Here is a 16,586-nt window from a genome sequence, read left to right as displayed (position 1 = left end):
CCGCTCGATCGACTTCAAATTGAAACTGAGTATTCTTGAATCTTTTTGATTGGTTGAAAATTATCAAATTGGCATTAAAAAATCGAAAATTGTTTAACCAAAAAACAACACTTTTTTCAATTTTTGTTAATTTTTGATATCTTTTCAAAAATCGCAGGTCATTGTATAGGAAAAACCTTCAACTTTAAAACCTGTTTTTGTTTTAGCTACTTATTCGGCCGGAATCATGTTAGCAGTAGGTGGACTTTTTTTTGGCACCCTCGAAGATAACACATAACTCCGTTATTTTTCAATATTTTTGTAAAAAAGAAATCATAAAGTGAAGCTGAAAATATACCTTATTATGTCCAAAGAACTTAGAAACAATCAATCGAGCACTTTCTTTTAAAAAAATCACGAAAATCGCCTAATTTTTTATGGATTACACTGGTATAGTTCCTTAATAGGGATTTCGTTAAAAAAATCATTATTAGACTAAGTACAGAAGGATATACATATATTACGCTATAAAATAATTGCATTAATTTGTTCAAAGCTTAGATCCTAGGACCAGTTTCTTTTGTTTTAAGTATGTCATAGCAATATACAAAGAGTAATATGTTAGTATGTATCTCACGGTACTCAAAGCAATAAGTTGATCAGCGCCCAGAAATAAAAGGCACTACCAATTGTCTGTGTGAAACGGTAAACCTCTGCGTACTTTAAGTTCAACTTCTGTAATGGAATCTCACCTCGAGCTGACACACGGTCCATTACCCGCTCATTAGGGTATTATACCACAACCAGCATAATGCTTCCTTAAGGGCAGTGTTCTATAAGCATGTTGGAGTGAACTTCAAGTAATCTGTTTCTCGTGGTATCCTAATTAAATCGCTAGTGCGACTTCGCATCGTAAACTATTGCAGGACTAATGTGAAGTAAGACATGTAAAGTCCAATTTCATACATTTGTGGTACAACCATACTAAATATATTCTAACCTAATTTTTTGACATTTTTACGCCCTAAACGATATATAATGCAATGGACCGGAGCATCGATCATTAATTAATTAAAAATTATAGGCGTACGTGTGGTTTAACCCTTTCGAACCTGAAAGCAACTAGTAGGAAAATTCCTGGTTTATTGATTACTATAGCTTTAGTATAGGCCTTAAAAGTGGAAAATTTTGAAGTGGAGTCTCTACCCCCTCCAGGAGGGCCTAAGGGGGGTGGGACATATGTGTCCATTCCGTTGTTTTGAGCGGGACGTATAAGTCCCGTTGGGTCTCTATATCACATAACTCAATAAAAACTAAACAGTATGTTGGATATTTTTTATCAACTAAAAATCATTTATTTCATTTATTTTGAAGGAAAAGTTAGTAAAACTGAAATTATATTTCATAAAAATATTAGATAAATCATCGTTTATGATAAGGTGCGAAACAATTCTTACATAGTGGAATTTGACACTCTTCACATATCGTTTTAGTGCGTTTTTCAATATTATTGAGGCGACATCCAGCACATCTTCGTCTTGTGCCTCCTTCAATTGGTAAACGAGTAGCGGTATTCCTATAAGTCTTCTTCTTTTTGGAAATGCAACCAGACCTTCCACTGCGAACATTGGCTGCCGTTTTCTGACCTTCATCAATGAGCTCTTCTGCTAAAACTACTAGAAAATCAATCAATGGCGTCTTCTTACGACGTAACTCTGAATATATTATCCATGAATTTACAACAGACATCATCAAGAGGCGATAAAAAACTTTTTTCCACCACTTTTTTTTCGGTTCAAATCATATAAGCCAGCCATTTGGTCCAGTCTATCGACTCCTCCCATAATCTCGCGATAAGATTTTATCATTTTTGGACATGGTGTAGATATTATTTGCCCATCCCTCTGCTTTTTTTCTACGGTTGCCATTTCGTCATCATGGCAGTTGCTTAGGAGGATTACTTCTTTTGTATCCTGCCATTTCGTGTACATTAGTCCAGAGCTACTGCTTCTGAACACTGCTTCCCCTTTTTTCAATTTTTGTGTTATCTTTGGCAAATTTTTCCTGTTTGCCATACACGTACCGAGCGCAGCAAAGTCCAAACTCTCTAAAAGGTGAACGCTTGTAAAAAAACGATCAAAACATAATGTAACATCCGGTTCTCGTACTGTGCGTACCAAGGTTTTAACCACTCGTTCACCTAGCGTTCCAATCGTAGGACCTTCCTCTTTTCCACAGTATATATTAAAGTCATAACAATAACCTGTCTGCGAATCGCAACGCATCCACATCTTTATACCTCTTTTCGTTGGTTTTAGAGGCATATACTGCTTCAGAGAGGAACGACCTTTGAATTTGGTCATTGATTCGTCGATGCTTTGATAAAGGCTGTCGCCACGAGCTGCTTGGAACCGACCTTTCAAACATTCCACGATGTCATCTACGTAGTATGTTTTGCTAGCACCAACAGGTTTTTCTGTAGATGAGAAATACATTTTCGGAGAAAGAGTTAAGAAACGATCGCGAGCAATTGCCGATTAAATAGCTTGGTTTCCCATAGCCTTATGTTTGGACCAGTAGTTTCTCATCGAAGGTAATGGCATATACGACATTATAAGTGTACAACCGATAACCACTTGCATTTCACCTATATCGGTAAGCTTCAATTTAGCATATTTTGGAGACTTACGCATTAGTTGGAGGCAAATTTGTTATGTAAATAAGCAAGCTTTTTTTAGGAAATATTTTATTGAGTATTTCTATTACCGAGTCAGATCGGCTGAAATGTGTAGCAATGTTAGGGATTCGTTGAGCTTGAATTATCTTACGCGGCTGGAAACTCTCATCAGGTATTGACCAAACCGTAACATTTTCGAAGTATGGCATATTATTATTTTCGCCGCTTTCTATTGATTGCAAATCATCATTGTTAGAAGAATTTCCTTCATTATTTTCGTCAGATTTGTCTGTTAGACAACTTTCATCATCAGAGGGCTCGTAATTATCTTCACTTCCATCTGAAAAATCGACGTCAGAAAGGTCACCAGATTCGTCACACTCCACAAGCTGGACTAATATATCATCCTCATTTAGTTTTCTTGACATTGTGCAAAGTTTGTCTAAAAAACAGGTTTATAGTACATATTTTCGTAATTTACTAAAAGTTAAAGAATGTCGGCAAGCTCTAAACGGGACATATTTATACCAACAAATAAACCTAACGGGACACATAGATCCCATAAATAAAAATTCCCATAATAACACTTAAAAACTGAAATATTACTAGATTATATTATTATATATTACTTACTAATATTACTTACCTAATTACAGCGATCCAGAACACTCTTTTGAATACTTATATTCACTAAAATCACTGAATATTCACATGAAAATAGCAATTGATGAAAGCACAGTAACATTCCGAAGAAAGCTGAGCGTCTTTTGTTTACAATTTTAGCACAAAAAAAACACAGAGCCGTTACCTGAACTTCAAAATATCAGACGGGACAGTTTTAAATGAGTTTAAATGGAAAATTAAGAATTTAGTTATGAGAAAACTTTTTCTGGGATGTATGTGTCCCAACAGGTCCGAAAGGGTTAAATATGACCATTTTAATAATTTTAATGTGCTTATTAAAACTTAAAAAAAATTCGGTTAAGTTGTTAAGTTACGAAAGACGTAGACCGTTTGTTTGGTATTTGACAGTTAGTGTGCGATACGTATTTATATTTTTGTACCAATACGTAGGTAGCCTTTTATATTTCGGGATTTGGTAACCATCTGGCAACTCACAACTTCATCGTAAAGCTCGACATTTTCGAAGTTGTACATACTCAGACCGTTTTGACATACGAGCACCATTTGTGTTGTTTACAGTAACTTAAAATATTCATTTCGATCAAAAATGGAATAAATCGTATTTTCGCATGTTTATTTTTTACAACTTTTGACGTGTATTAACGCATCAGCAACAAATTTTTAATGTAGGATCACACACAATTTGTTGATCGATTAAAAAAAGTTCGTGTCGGTTGGTCGAGTGAAATGTTAAAAAATACGATAACGGTACTTCGAAACATGTCTATGACAACGTGACAGATGATGAATCATGGATTTATACGAATGAGCCTGAAAGTGCACAGCACTAGACTGTATGGGTGTTTCAAGATGAGCATGATGATACTTGCAAGCAAATGCTTGAATAAGTCGCAACCATAGCACTAGAAAAACCTAGGACAGGAAATTGTGAGACATTTATTTGGCAGTTGCCTTTCAAGAAATCAGGAAAACCAATCACCGGATCATTCTTTACCACTTTAATGCAAGCTCTCAAACATCGACTGAAACAATTGCATTTTTAAGCACTCAAAACATCGATTTGATGAGTCATCTTCCGCATAGTCCAGATTTGGCATTAAATCACTCCCTTTTATTGTCAAATATAACAGTATAAAAATGAAGCCTCAAAAAACTCTTTTTACGATTGTATTGATGTAAATTAAAAAACGGCGAGTTAAAGTTAAAAACCGATATTTGCTGCACTTGTGATTTCATTTAAAGAATTTGCTCAAATAATGAATGTATCGAGTCACTGAACTATACCATACATATTCACGGCCTAGAGGTGCTCCTTTGTTTTGAAAATAATTCTCCCTTGTAGTATAAAAGGAACATTGTATTGCTGCATGCCCAGAGCACACATATAGAAACAGGTTACTATATAATATTTTGTTTTTGTTTATTTAGTCCTCTTTTTACATTTTGAATTTACACTGTCGGTAGTCAATGACAAGAAGTTATTTACACATTTCATTAGCACCTCAACAAAGATATTGTGACACATACAACAGATGTAGATATATACATATATACGTAGTATTAACGGTTAGCCAACATGAAGAGCGAGTGATCGGAAGGTAATGAATGAAGACGTCACTAACACACATACAATTAAACACACATATCACTTGAGTTCTGTTTACACAATGCCGTTGCCGTGAAATTGTATACAAAGAGGCGTGTGAGCGTAGATGTGTGTTTGATTGGTTGACGTGGCCACTGGGTCGATAGCACACTAGGCGGCTGATGAATTTGTGGCGTAAGCTCTTTGCCTCGGTGCACCATGCCTCTCAAGCAGCGCTGCTGGCCAGAGAACTGCAAGTGGCCAATAATTTATGCATTGTCAGACAAATAATTTATATAAATTTAGTATTACATTTAATATAAATGAACTTATGCTAAACATAAAAAAATAGCATTACCCTTGGTGGTTCTATCACAATGATCATATGAATTTCGTTTGAGTTGGCCATGACAGTGACTTTCCTACTATACGAATTGCTCTTTGTACTCTTTACTGTTTTGTTCTTTTTTTGGTAGAGAAAAAGAGGAAATGTCATAGAATATAAACAGCGTGATGCAATGTTTTGGCAGAGAAGTGCGTGCGCGGCGCTTAGATTTCAAGCTGCCGGTAGCACTGCGTACATATGTACATACATATGTAGACAGGCAGCTGCAATCGATGGGTCGTGCGAAGGACGTGCGCGTAAAATAAATTTACTAATGGCAATATAAATCTTTCGCAATTTAAAGCTACGTGCGCACACACAGAAACACACGTACATTGCTTGTGGATGAATCGCAAGTCAGCAGACCGCAAAGTGTATCAAATGAATTAAATTAAATTAGCTTTAACTTTTCTTAATAGAAGCAATTTACTTGGCCTGCGTCTATTCACATTTTCAAATTGCATTTAACTGTAAAATAGTCGTTTCGTCTAATAGTTTGTATACTGAAGCGATGTCGTAGATTTTACATGCATTGACGTCACTGAGCCGGGGGCGTATGAGTGATATTTATCGATTAATCTGTCTGTACTGAAAAGTAAACAAATTAATGACATTAAAATTAAGTAAAGCAAAAGGTATTTAGAAAGAGTTGAAAATTAAGCACTGAAATAAAAAAATATTTATAAAAATTAAAAACCAAAAAATAATAATTAAGTTAATTAAAAGTAAAAAATAAAAATAAAATAAGAAACACAGCCATAATTTTTATAAAAAGACAAATAACTAAATTAAAAGAAGACACATAATCGTGACAACGCTATTATTGATGAAGTGAGTATGTATTGAGTTAACAGTTCATGAAAAATGATAGTTTTAACCATTCTTCTTCTTAATTGGTGTAGACACCGCTTACGCGATTATAGCCGAGTTAACAACAGCGCGTCAGTCGTTTCTTCTTTTCGCTATGTGGCGCCAATTGGATATTCCAAGCGAAGCCAGGTCTTTCTCCACTTGGTCCTTCCAACGGAGTGGTGGTCTTCCTCTTCCTCTGCTTCCCCCGGCGAGTACTGCGTCGAATACCTTCAGAGCTGGAGTGTTTTCATCCAACCGGACAACATGACCTAGCCAGCGTAACCGCTGTCTTTTAATTCGCTGAACTATGTCAATGTCATCGTATATCTCGTACAGCTCATTGTTCCATCGAATGCGATATTCGCCGTGGCCAATGCGCAAAGGACCATAAATCTTTCACAGAACCTTTCTCTCGAAAACTCGTAACGTCGACTCATCGGTTGCTGTCATCGTCCTCTGCACTATATAGCAGGACGGGAATTATGAGTGACTTATAGAGATTGGTTTTTGTTTGTCGAGAGAGGACTTTGCTTCTCAATTGCCTACTCAGTCCGAAGTAGCACCTGCTGGCAAGAGCAATCTACAACTTCAAGGTTATGACTGTCAACAGTGACGTGAGAGCCAAGTCGCGAGAGCGACGACTGTTTGTTTGATGACAGGAGATATTTCGTCTTGCCCTCGTTCACTGCAAGACCCATTTTCTGTGCTTCCTTGTCCAGCCTGGAGAAAGCAGAACTAACGACGCGGGTGTTGAGGCCGATGATATCAATATCATCGGCATACGCCAGCAGCTGTACACTCTTATAAAAGATTGTACCTGCTCGATTAAGTTCTGCAGCTCGAATAATTTTCTCCAGCAGCAGATTGAAGAAGTCGCACGATAGGGAGTCGCCTTGTCTAAAACCTCGTTTGGTATCGAACGGCTCGGAGAGGTCCTTCCCGATCCCGATTCTCGAAAAAGAGCATCTAGAGTTCGCATTCGTGGCAGGAAGTATACAGAATATGCGAGAAAAACTATGAATTATGGGGTATATATACATAGGTCTACAACGCAGTTCTTCAACCTTTCAAATGCTCGATAATTCTACCCCCAATGGCACTGCCAGTGATCAAGTTCACCTTTGAGTTTCAAACGTCGCACGACGTTGTCATTATCCAAAAGGCCTTTGAATTTATTTATCAAGCAGTCAATAAGACTTTTAATTTCTTTGGTTTTCAAAGCACATGCTTTTTCTGGAAGCAGCAAACTTAGTTGAAATCCATCCAATACTTCTCTACAAAAGCACGTCTTCAAACCTTCTCCGTTTGTATCCAAAAGAGGAATGTACACTGAGACCCTGTAGTATTCGACGCAAGTTCTCACGCAGAAATTTTCGCGTTTTGTTTGTCGGCCCAGATTTTTGGTTTTTCTTCGTCAACTTTTAGTTCTGCGGCCATTTTTATTCGTATTTGAATAAATGGATCGAAAATGTTCCTCAGCTTTTTGTCTTCGATTTCAGAACGTTACAAGCAACGTATCAAAAATCCCAATTATAAATTGAACACACGGCTGGGATGAGTATCGTTGCTTTTCCCGTAGTTTCCTTATTTTTCCAGCTACTAATTTTCTATTTTGGAAAACTCGGAAGATAAACCGCTGAGAATGTATCAATCGAACATATCACAGAAACGAATATCATTATACATATGTAGTATATGGGATTTGGGGATAGTATCGACCCCATTTTATTTATTTTTGCCAATACTAATAATAATGCTCCCTGAAATTTGGTTATATGAGAGCTAGGTCAAGTTTTCCCCCAATTTTATATATTGGTCTACAACTTTGCTTCCGCCATTTTTTTTTTTTTGTAAATTTAAGGCTTTATTGTATAAAACATAATAAATTTTATATACTATACATAACAAAAATGTTACTCAAAATATTGGCCGTCGATAGCTACTACTTTTGACCATCTTTCTGGCAGCATGCGTATTCCGTGACGAAAGAACTCCTCGTCTTTCGAGTCGATCCAAGTATCAATCCAATTTTTGACTTCTGCATAAGAACTGAGGTGCTCGTTAGCTAGACCGTGTGCCATCGATCGGAACAAGTGGTAGTCAGATGGCGCAACGTCTGGAGAATACGGCGGGTGGGATAAGATCTGCCATTTCAGCGTCTCCAAATATTTTTTGACCACCTTTGCGACATGAGGCCGAGCATTGTCATGCTGGAGAATGACTTTATCGTGTCTTTCCTCGTTCTGTGGCCGTTTTTCTTTTAGTGCTCGGCTCAAACGCATCTATTGTGTTCGATATCGATCTCCTGTGATGGTTTCACTTGGCTTTAGCAGCTCATAATATATCACCCGCAGCTGGTCCCACTAAATGCACAGCATGACCTTGGCGCCGTGAATGTTCGGTTTTGCCGTCCACTTGGAGGCATGTCCAGGTTTTCCACATGACTTTCTTCGCTTAGGATTATCGTAGTGGACCCATTTTTCGCCGCCAATTACAATGCGATGTAAAAATCCCTTTCGGTTGTGCCTTTGAAGCAGCTGTTGACATGCAAAGAAGCGCCGTTCGACATCTCTTGGTTTCAAGTCGTAAGGAACCCAGTTTCCTTGTTTCTGAATCATTCCCATGGCTTTGAGGCGTTTTGATACGGCTTGCTGTGTCACTTGCAACGATTCGGCCAATTCCTCTTGGGTTTGAAACGCATCTTGGTCGAGTAATGCTTCCAGTTCAGCATCTTCGAAAATCTTCTCCCTTCCACTACCATGCCGGTCTTCGATTTCATAAACACCATTCTTAAAACGTTGAAACCATTCGCGACATGTTCTTTCACTTAGGACAGTCCCCATTCGATGAGCCTCAGCCGCAGTTTTCTTGAAATTAAAAAAGAAAAGCAAAATTTCCCGCAAATGTCGAGAATTCGGCTCAAAAAGTGACATTTTCAGTTGAGAATAAATTTTTTATGCAAACAGATCTCAACAAATATTTTTTTGGGTTAGTGTTGACACTGATGTCCAAGATCGATATAAAACGATTTAATCGACCAGTGCTTGACCCTAGAGACATCTATTGCAAAACGGCGGAAGCAAAGTTGTAGACCTATATTTTTAACAAAAAGATACACCGTTAACAGTAAAACACGCTCTCTTATTTTCATTGAAACAACTCACATATTGGCTGATATATGCGATATAAAGTCACACGCAAGTTCAAAATTCTTTATATTAGGTACTATATGGTGGCCCGATTTTAACACAACGACGTACAATTATCAGAGATGGATTATCCCCGAATTTCAATAATGTATCTCGCACATTGACCGATATTTTCGGTCAAACATCAACTAAAGATACTGTGGTCCACACATTCGGTACCTATGGGCTTGAACAGTTTTGTTTGGATTTGAACAACTTTTGTTCATAAGGTGACATACTTTAAAGGAATTATTTGTGCAAAGTTTTAGCCCGTTATATCAATTGCTTCCGGATTTATGTAATGAAAAGTGAAAGAATCAAATGGATTTTAGGAAAAGTTTTCGACTTAGTTTTTTCTCAAGCTGCTAGGCGTACAGAAATTGCATAATTGGTAAATTGCTTTGAAATATAATTTTTTTTCTATTTTCAACTTCAAGTGCCCAACGACCCATTCTAATACAAAAATTTCATCGAAAAGTTGGGTATCAACATAACTGGTGCATGGCCCTTAGAGCGGGTCGATTTGTAGGGAGTCAATAAAACGTAAAAATCGAGTATACGACAATGTTCTACAAATCATTTTAAACAACTTTGTCTATGGGACTATGTTTTCGAGCCAGCTAGTTTTAAGGCGAAGTTTGTTTTTAAAGATTATAAAAATTTGTTTGCCATATTTCGAGATATCCAAATGAAATTTAAGACGTAGGTTTCTTTTCATAATCTTAATCATTTGTCAGAATAGGCCAAATCGAACAACTGTATCACACATCTCCCATTCAACCGACTATTCAAATTTTTTCAACTTCGCCTTAAAAATCGCTGTCTCGAAACCGGTTTTAGATCCAAAGTTGTTCAGAATGATCCATAGAAGATCTTCCTCATATTTTTCATAGGAAAAAATGAACCCGCTCTAATAATAATATCGAATTTTGTAGAAAGTATGCTTTTCATTAAGACAATACGAATTTTTCAACATGACTGTTAAGTTGACTTGTAAAAATTCCTGATTGATTTCTGATTTGCATTACATTCTTTGTACAGTGTTTTAACTCATGCTTGCCTTGACTTTAGTTAAAATTTATATCCTGCGTTTCATACGATTGCAAGATGCAAATGCATTTATAATATATTTTTTGATAAACACTCATAAATACAGATTTTCAAATACAATAATTTTGTGACCTTCAGCCAAACACTCAGTCCAAACACATATTACAACTGCTCTCTGCAATTACAGTTCCATTTGCCAACAACAACTACAGTTAAACATTGAAAATATTAAGCATTACTCATGCGACCAGCTGGGGGCATTCGTGACAATAATTTATGCAGAAAAAAATCGCATGCTACACAAATGAAATACTCATAATTTCGAGTGAATTAAATACAAAATGCTTCTTACAAGTAATAAAGGTATGTGTAGGTACAAAGCAATATATGTATGTAAATACAAAAAATATATATTTATATGTACTATATGTATGTGCATATGTATAATATATACTACTAAACATACTTATATAGTATTATGACTCTTTGGTACTTGTAAGGGAGTGCTACAGTTGACAACTGGTTCGCACGCTTTTGAAACGTCATAAGTTCAGCAGTCGGCAAGGTGTGAGTGCTGTTGAGTGTTCGATTGACACGTGCCGACGTCTAACTGCGCAACTACTTACTGTGACTGGATGCTCTGATATTTGATTTTGCTTATTCATTTGTTAAAGCAAAATGCTTCTTCATTCATATGTACATATTTATTAAGGTGGTGAATAAAAAGGAATTTTTTTTGTTTAGTACTCTGCATGTAGATTAGAGTGATTCAAAAAAAAAATTTTTTTTTCGTTTGGTACTCGTAAAAATAGGTTCCTAGACACCTTTAAGAAAGCCTCTCCAAACATGAGTTTTTAATTGTGACGAGAAGGTCCTCCTACATACAGTTTTCTATTTTTTCTTATTATCAGATAGAAAAATTTATATCTCGCTTCCAACTACTTGAAAAAATATCTTGTTCCTTAGATTTTGTAGGAAATTGAATGCTCTACAAAAAAGTCTATGATGATTTTTTCGTAAGCTCAACCGTTTAAAAGATATTAACAGTTAAAGTTTGATTATTTTTGGGAAAATTTTTTATTACTTATGACTTTTATAACTCAATGGAAAAAAAATATTATGAATGATGAAACTCATAGTTTTGTAGGAAATTTACTGCTCTATAAAAATGGTCTCCTGTGATTTTTCGATTAAGTTAAGCGTTTACGAGATATTCATCGTCAAACATCAATTTTTTCTTTTGGAAGGTATGTAGGAAATTTATAGCTTTACAAAAATGGTCTCTTATTTTTTTTAACTTTTTAATTTGCTTTTTTTCTTTTTTTTAATAATTTTTAATCTTCAATATTATTTTTTTTAATTTTTTCTTTTATATATATGTTTTTTGTTGATTTTTGACGATGGATATCTCGTATACGCTTAACTCAATCTAAGCATTATACGGGTCATTTTTGTAGAGAATTCAATTTCCTACAAAATCTGTAAAATAAAATACTTTTTCAAGTTGTTGAAAGCGAGATATAAACTTTTCAATCTGATAATAAGATACTCACAAGGAAGAGGATCTTCCCGCTCCAATTAAGAGTTATACTTGAGAGATTTGTTTAATGGTGTCTAAAAACCTGCAATTTTTCAGAGTATCAAGCAAAAAATATTGGTTGTCAAAAAAGTCTTGCGGTATTTGCGCTAGTTGGCGCTGAAAGCGCGTAGTTCTAGTTTTATTCGTCGGTCTTGCTATACCTTTTTGGAAAGCTCATTTCACGCGCTAACACGTGTTTGATTGATTGTCGTTTCTTTTAAGTCGTTCGTGAGTTATAGCGTCGCAAACATGGAGCAAAATAAAGAGAAAATACGGCATATTTTACAGTACTACTACGATAAAGGCAAAAATGCATCTCAAGCCGCCAATAAATTTTTTGCAGTTTATGGACTCGATACAGTTTCCATTTCTACCGCACAAAGATGGTTTCAACATTTTCGTTCTGGTGTAGAGGTGGTCGAAGATGCGCCACGCACCGGAAGGCCTGTCGTCGAAAATTGCGATAAAATCGCTGAATTGGTCGAAAGAGACCGGCATAGTAGCAACCGTAGCATCGGTCAAGAGCTGGGCATGAGTCATCAAAAATTCATTTTAATTTCAATAAAAAAAAATTCAATAAAAATACCGAAAGACTTTTTTGACAACCCATTATATTTCTTCTTGACCCACCCTTATATCTATACAGATATGTACATACTTTTATATAAAGAATCTTACAAGTATAAATATGCATATGCCTGTAGATCATTAAGTGACACATGCTTTCGAACGCGGTATGCATCAAAAATCATATACTATACATACATACATACAAAACTCAACAATAAAACGCTTAATAAGTGTTATAGGTGTGGTTAAATGGATATATTCGCACACGTTTTTCGATGTTTTTTTTTAATTTTGTTTATTTTTTTATTATATATTGCAATCTTTAACTACCATTTGTTAACAAAAATTTACTGACTGTTTATAAACAAAGCATGAAAAGAAGGAACAATTGGCGCGTGCACTTGTTTATTTATGGTATAACCGCCTGTTGTCTGTTTTTTGTTTTGCTCATCGGAAACGCTTTGCTTTGCTTCGCTAATCGGCACAAGTCTGATTAATTTGATAATGTTGCGAGCACTCACACATACTTATGAGTACTTAAGTGCTTATGAATAAATAAGTATCCCATTAAGTACATATGAAAAGCTCGGCTGTCAGAAAGTAAACTGTGGTGTTAATGCAATTGAAAACAAGAAATATCGCTCTCTCCAACTTGTTTGACTTGCAACTTCTTTTTAGAGTAAATTGATCTTTTTAAATTACCTTAGAACTACCAAAATTTTGATGCTATTCGTTTTGTCGAAATAATTGATCATTTGAATTTCTTTAACAAACTAGTAGCTGTTGAAATTTTTCTAAATACTATTAAAAATTTAATTGTTATGGGTACTTACAGAGCTTTGCCTATTCTTAACTCTTTTTTGGGACTTTCTTCTCAAACTTATGCATTATTTTTTTGATTTATTCTATCTATCTACTGTGAAATTTGTTTAGAGATTAATTTCATTGCCAAATATTGAAAAAAAGTGAAGTAGACATCACCTGTGTAATACTACTAAAGTCGAGCTGTCAGATTTATCACTAAAAATTTGTTTATTGGCTCTATGAAACCACAGTTGAGCATTACACGTTTCCACTTAGGTTTTGTGCAGAGAAAAGATTCTAACAGTAACAACTAGTTATAACTCTCAACGGGAATAGAATCACTTGTTGAAATTTTCGGAGAATGCGCTGTTACCATCGGCCTCAAGAAATCTGGGTGCATGAATTTCTCTGGGTATGGACACTCAGTAATTCATAATCAGAATATTCAACTCTATCATTGATTATTAAGATTACAGTGACTACGAGCTAACTCCAGTATTGATCCAGAGCTCCCTGATTAGGGCTTCAAAACCATTAACCGTGGCCTAGCTGGTGGTGCCAAAGAATGCACAGAATTACCGAATTGAGAGCGGATGGAAAGTTATATCGCACCTAAAAGTTTGGCAAATTTTGAGAGAGAGAAATTGAGAGTGATTCAGCTGTCCCAAGATATTGTGGGATAAAGATGGATTGTACGAAGTTTGGACTTGACACAATGAATCCTTTGAAAGATAATGAGCTAAAGGTTTTTTTCAAACTTTACTTTTTCAATGAAAAAAACACATAAATTTCGAATTTAATGTTTATTATCATTCGAAAGTTAAAATTAGCACCTCTCTTATACATTCACCTTTTGTCATTCATTCATAATATTTAAATTAGTTTTCTTAGTAGATTTATGATCTGTTCAGTAATTCGTCTAGATTTATTTCGTTTGAAAAAAATAGATGCTTCAGTTGGTCAGAAAGTGTAATGCCCGAGTGTGTTTGGCATTTGGCCCGAACCTAACAGTCATATACAGACATTTCCCAGAGGCTGCTTTTGTATTCCTTTACTCTTTAACTGGTTCAAGTGGCATCGTGGATGTTGGTAGTACCTATTTAAGAATACATATATACAATTTATACCATATATCCTTATGTTTTCACTATAATATTGAAGTAATCAATCTCCCCTTCTTGTATACACTATAACAATATATATTCTATTTTATATTTGGGAATGTCACGAAAAATAATTCGCTTTATCTCCAAAATAATTTTTATGAATCCGCAATAGCTCTACATGTATTTACATATACATATGTATATAAATATAGCGACTTGCATGCCTTTATTGAGTGTTAGAAGCTAAAAGGCACCTATTCAATTAGTCGCGTGTCAGAACAGACTCGCCACCGCCATATTGATAACGAAACTGACAACTTGATTTACAAGCCACACAAACATACATATGTACATATATGTACAAATGTAACGAATATTTTTTGTATAGAGTACTTATCTCGCATATTGATGAACCCATATGTTTATCTCTACAAAAAATATTTATTGAACATGATTTTTATACTCTTGCAACATGTTGCTACAGCGTATAATAGTTTTGTTCAACTAGTTTTTTTACCACCTGAAACTAATCAAGATAGATTGGAGTTGAATTCCGACTGACTGTCTGTCTTTTCGTCCATCCGTGCAAGCGATAACTTTAATAAAAATTGAGATACATATCTCGATGAACACATGTTTCTTGGCACCCAAGGAGGGTTGGTATTGCAGATTGGTGGAACTAATCGAAAACATATAAAGTGTCATAATAAAGCTCCTTAACAAAAGACTTGTATAGTTACAAAATTTTTAAAAATTGGGCGTGGCTCCCTACTAAGTTTAATGCTATACAACCAAATTTGCTCGGGTCAACCATTCTGTGAAAATGGGTGAATTTTTATTATAGTATAACCCCGCCAACTCTCCATATAACGTTTTGTTATAAACTACTAAAAGTGCTATAAATCTATAACTAAATATGCCAGAGACATAAGGTTAGGTTAGCTTAATCTGGCAAGCCGATAAGCCACGCATAGACCAGTTTTAGTACTTTGCGTTACCAGATGGAGTTCAGTTGCTAGATCCTAAAGGAGTACTCATCCTTTACGATGCCCGCGCTTGACCCAAATTTTAACAGACTCGGCGGCCTCACCATCGATACCTCCTCCGGTATCATACCGTGGAGACCCCAGATGCTTATAGCGTAGTATTGCCAATGCGGGACAAGTGCACAAGAGATGCCCTATTGTTTTCCTGGTGCCCTGTTCTAGACATTTCCTGCAGTCTTCTCGATCTGTCAACCTCTTCCAGCGGGCGTGTGTCGCCACCACACTATGCCCAGTTAGTATTCCCATCAAACAGCATCTTTTATCGAGTGCCGTAGGAATTTTGTGTGACAAAGACATTAAATATTACATCCCAGATGCTACGAGTGGATTTTATAAGTGGCGGGATCAAAATAAAATCATAGACTCCGCCCACATTTAGATGAAAACCGATATCTAGGAACCTATTCAACCGATTTCAACCAAATTCTGTAGTTAATATTATCCTGACATTTCTACATCACAGTGCGAAAATAGGTGAAATAAGATAACAACGACGCCTACTTCCCTTATAATACAATTATAAATTCCATCTGAATCTTTCATTTTCCAGAATACAAATCAAGAACCAATCAATGCATTCGAAAAAGAATAGTGCAGGAATAGTGCCTATGAGATGTCTCACGTTATGACCAAAAATTTTGCAAATCGGATCAAAACTTTTCAAGCCCCCCAGATATCGAATATTTCTAATGCGAGTTTTTACCAAAAATATCGATCAACCTGTCATACAAAATATTGAAATTCCATCCGGCTTTGGTCCTTGGAAGTTTCGAGTATATAGAATGTTCGGTTACACCCGACCTTAGTCCCTCCCTACTTATTGTTTAATTAATTTATTTCATTATTTTTATTTTTGCTGATTGTTTAAAATTATTTTTACTTTGTTTCTTAATTTTTGTTTAGTTGCGGTCTTCTTGTTTTTGTTTTCTTTTTAAGCCAACTGTTTTCATATTTAAAACGGAAAATTTGCGCATTAAGTAATTTCTAACTATGAAAGTTTGTTTAGTCAGTTGTGCGCATTAGCCAATACGAAGAATACGTAATATGATTTAGCATTTCTTCCAAATGAAACGCCGTTGAGCGTAGACGAAACACTTGTTTCTTTCGAATAAATAAGTAT

General features: G+C 35.6%; 2 protein-coding genes across 7 annotated transcripts in view; both read left to right on the top strand.

Annotated features, from left to right (window-relative positions):
* LOC126757034 (stomatin-like protein 2, mitochondrial) overlaps positions 1-16,586 on the top strand; it is a 385,292-nt gene that overhangs the window by 277,519 nt on the left and 91,187 nt on the right. The gene's annotated exons all lie outside the window — the stretch shown is intronic.
* The window catches only part of LOC126757009 (uncharacterized), a 158,892-nt gene that overhangs the window by 57,874 nt on the left and 84,432 nt on the right, over positions 1-16,586 (top strand). The gene's annotated exons all lie outside the window — the stretch shown is intronic.

The sequence above is a fragment of the Bactrocera neohumeralis genome, chromosome 4, assembly GCF_024586455.1.
Source record: "Bactrocera neohumeralis isolate Rockhampton chromosome 4, APGP_CSIRO_Bneo_wtdbg2-racon-allhic-juicebox.fasta_v2, whole genome shotgun sequence".
NCBI classification, from domain to species: domain Eukaryota; kingdom Metazoa; phylum Arthropoda; class Insecta; order Diptera; family Tephritidae; genus Bactrocera; species Bactrocera neohumeralis.
Note: the sequence above shows the minus strand (reverse complement) of the source record. Positions and strands in the feature narration are given on the sequence as shown.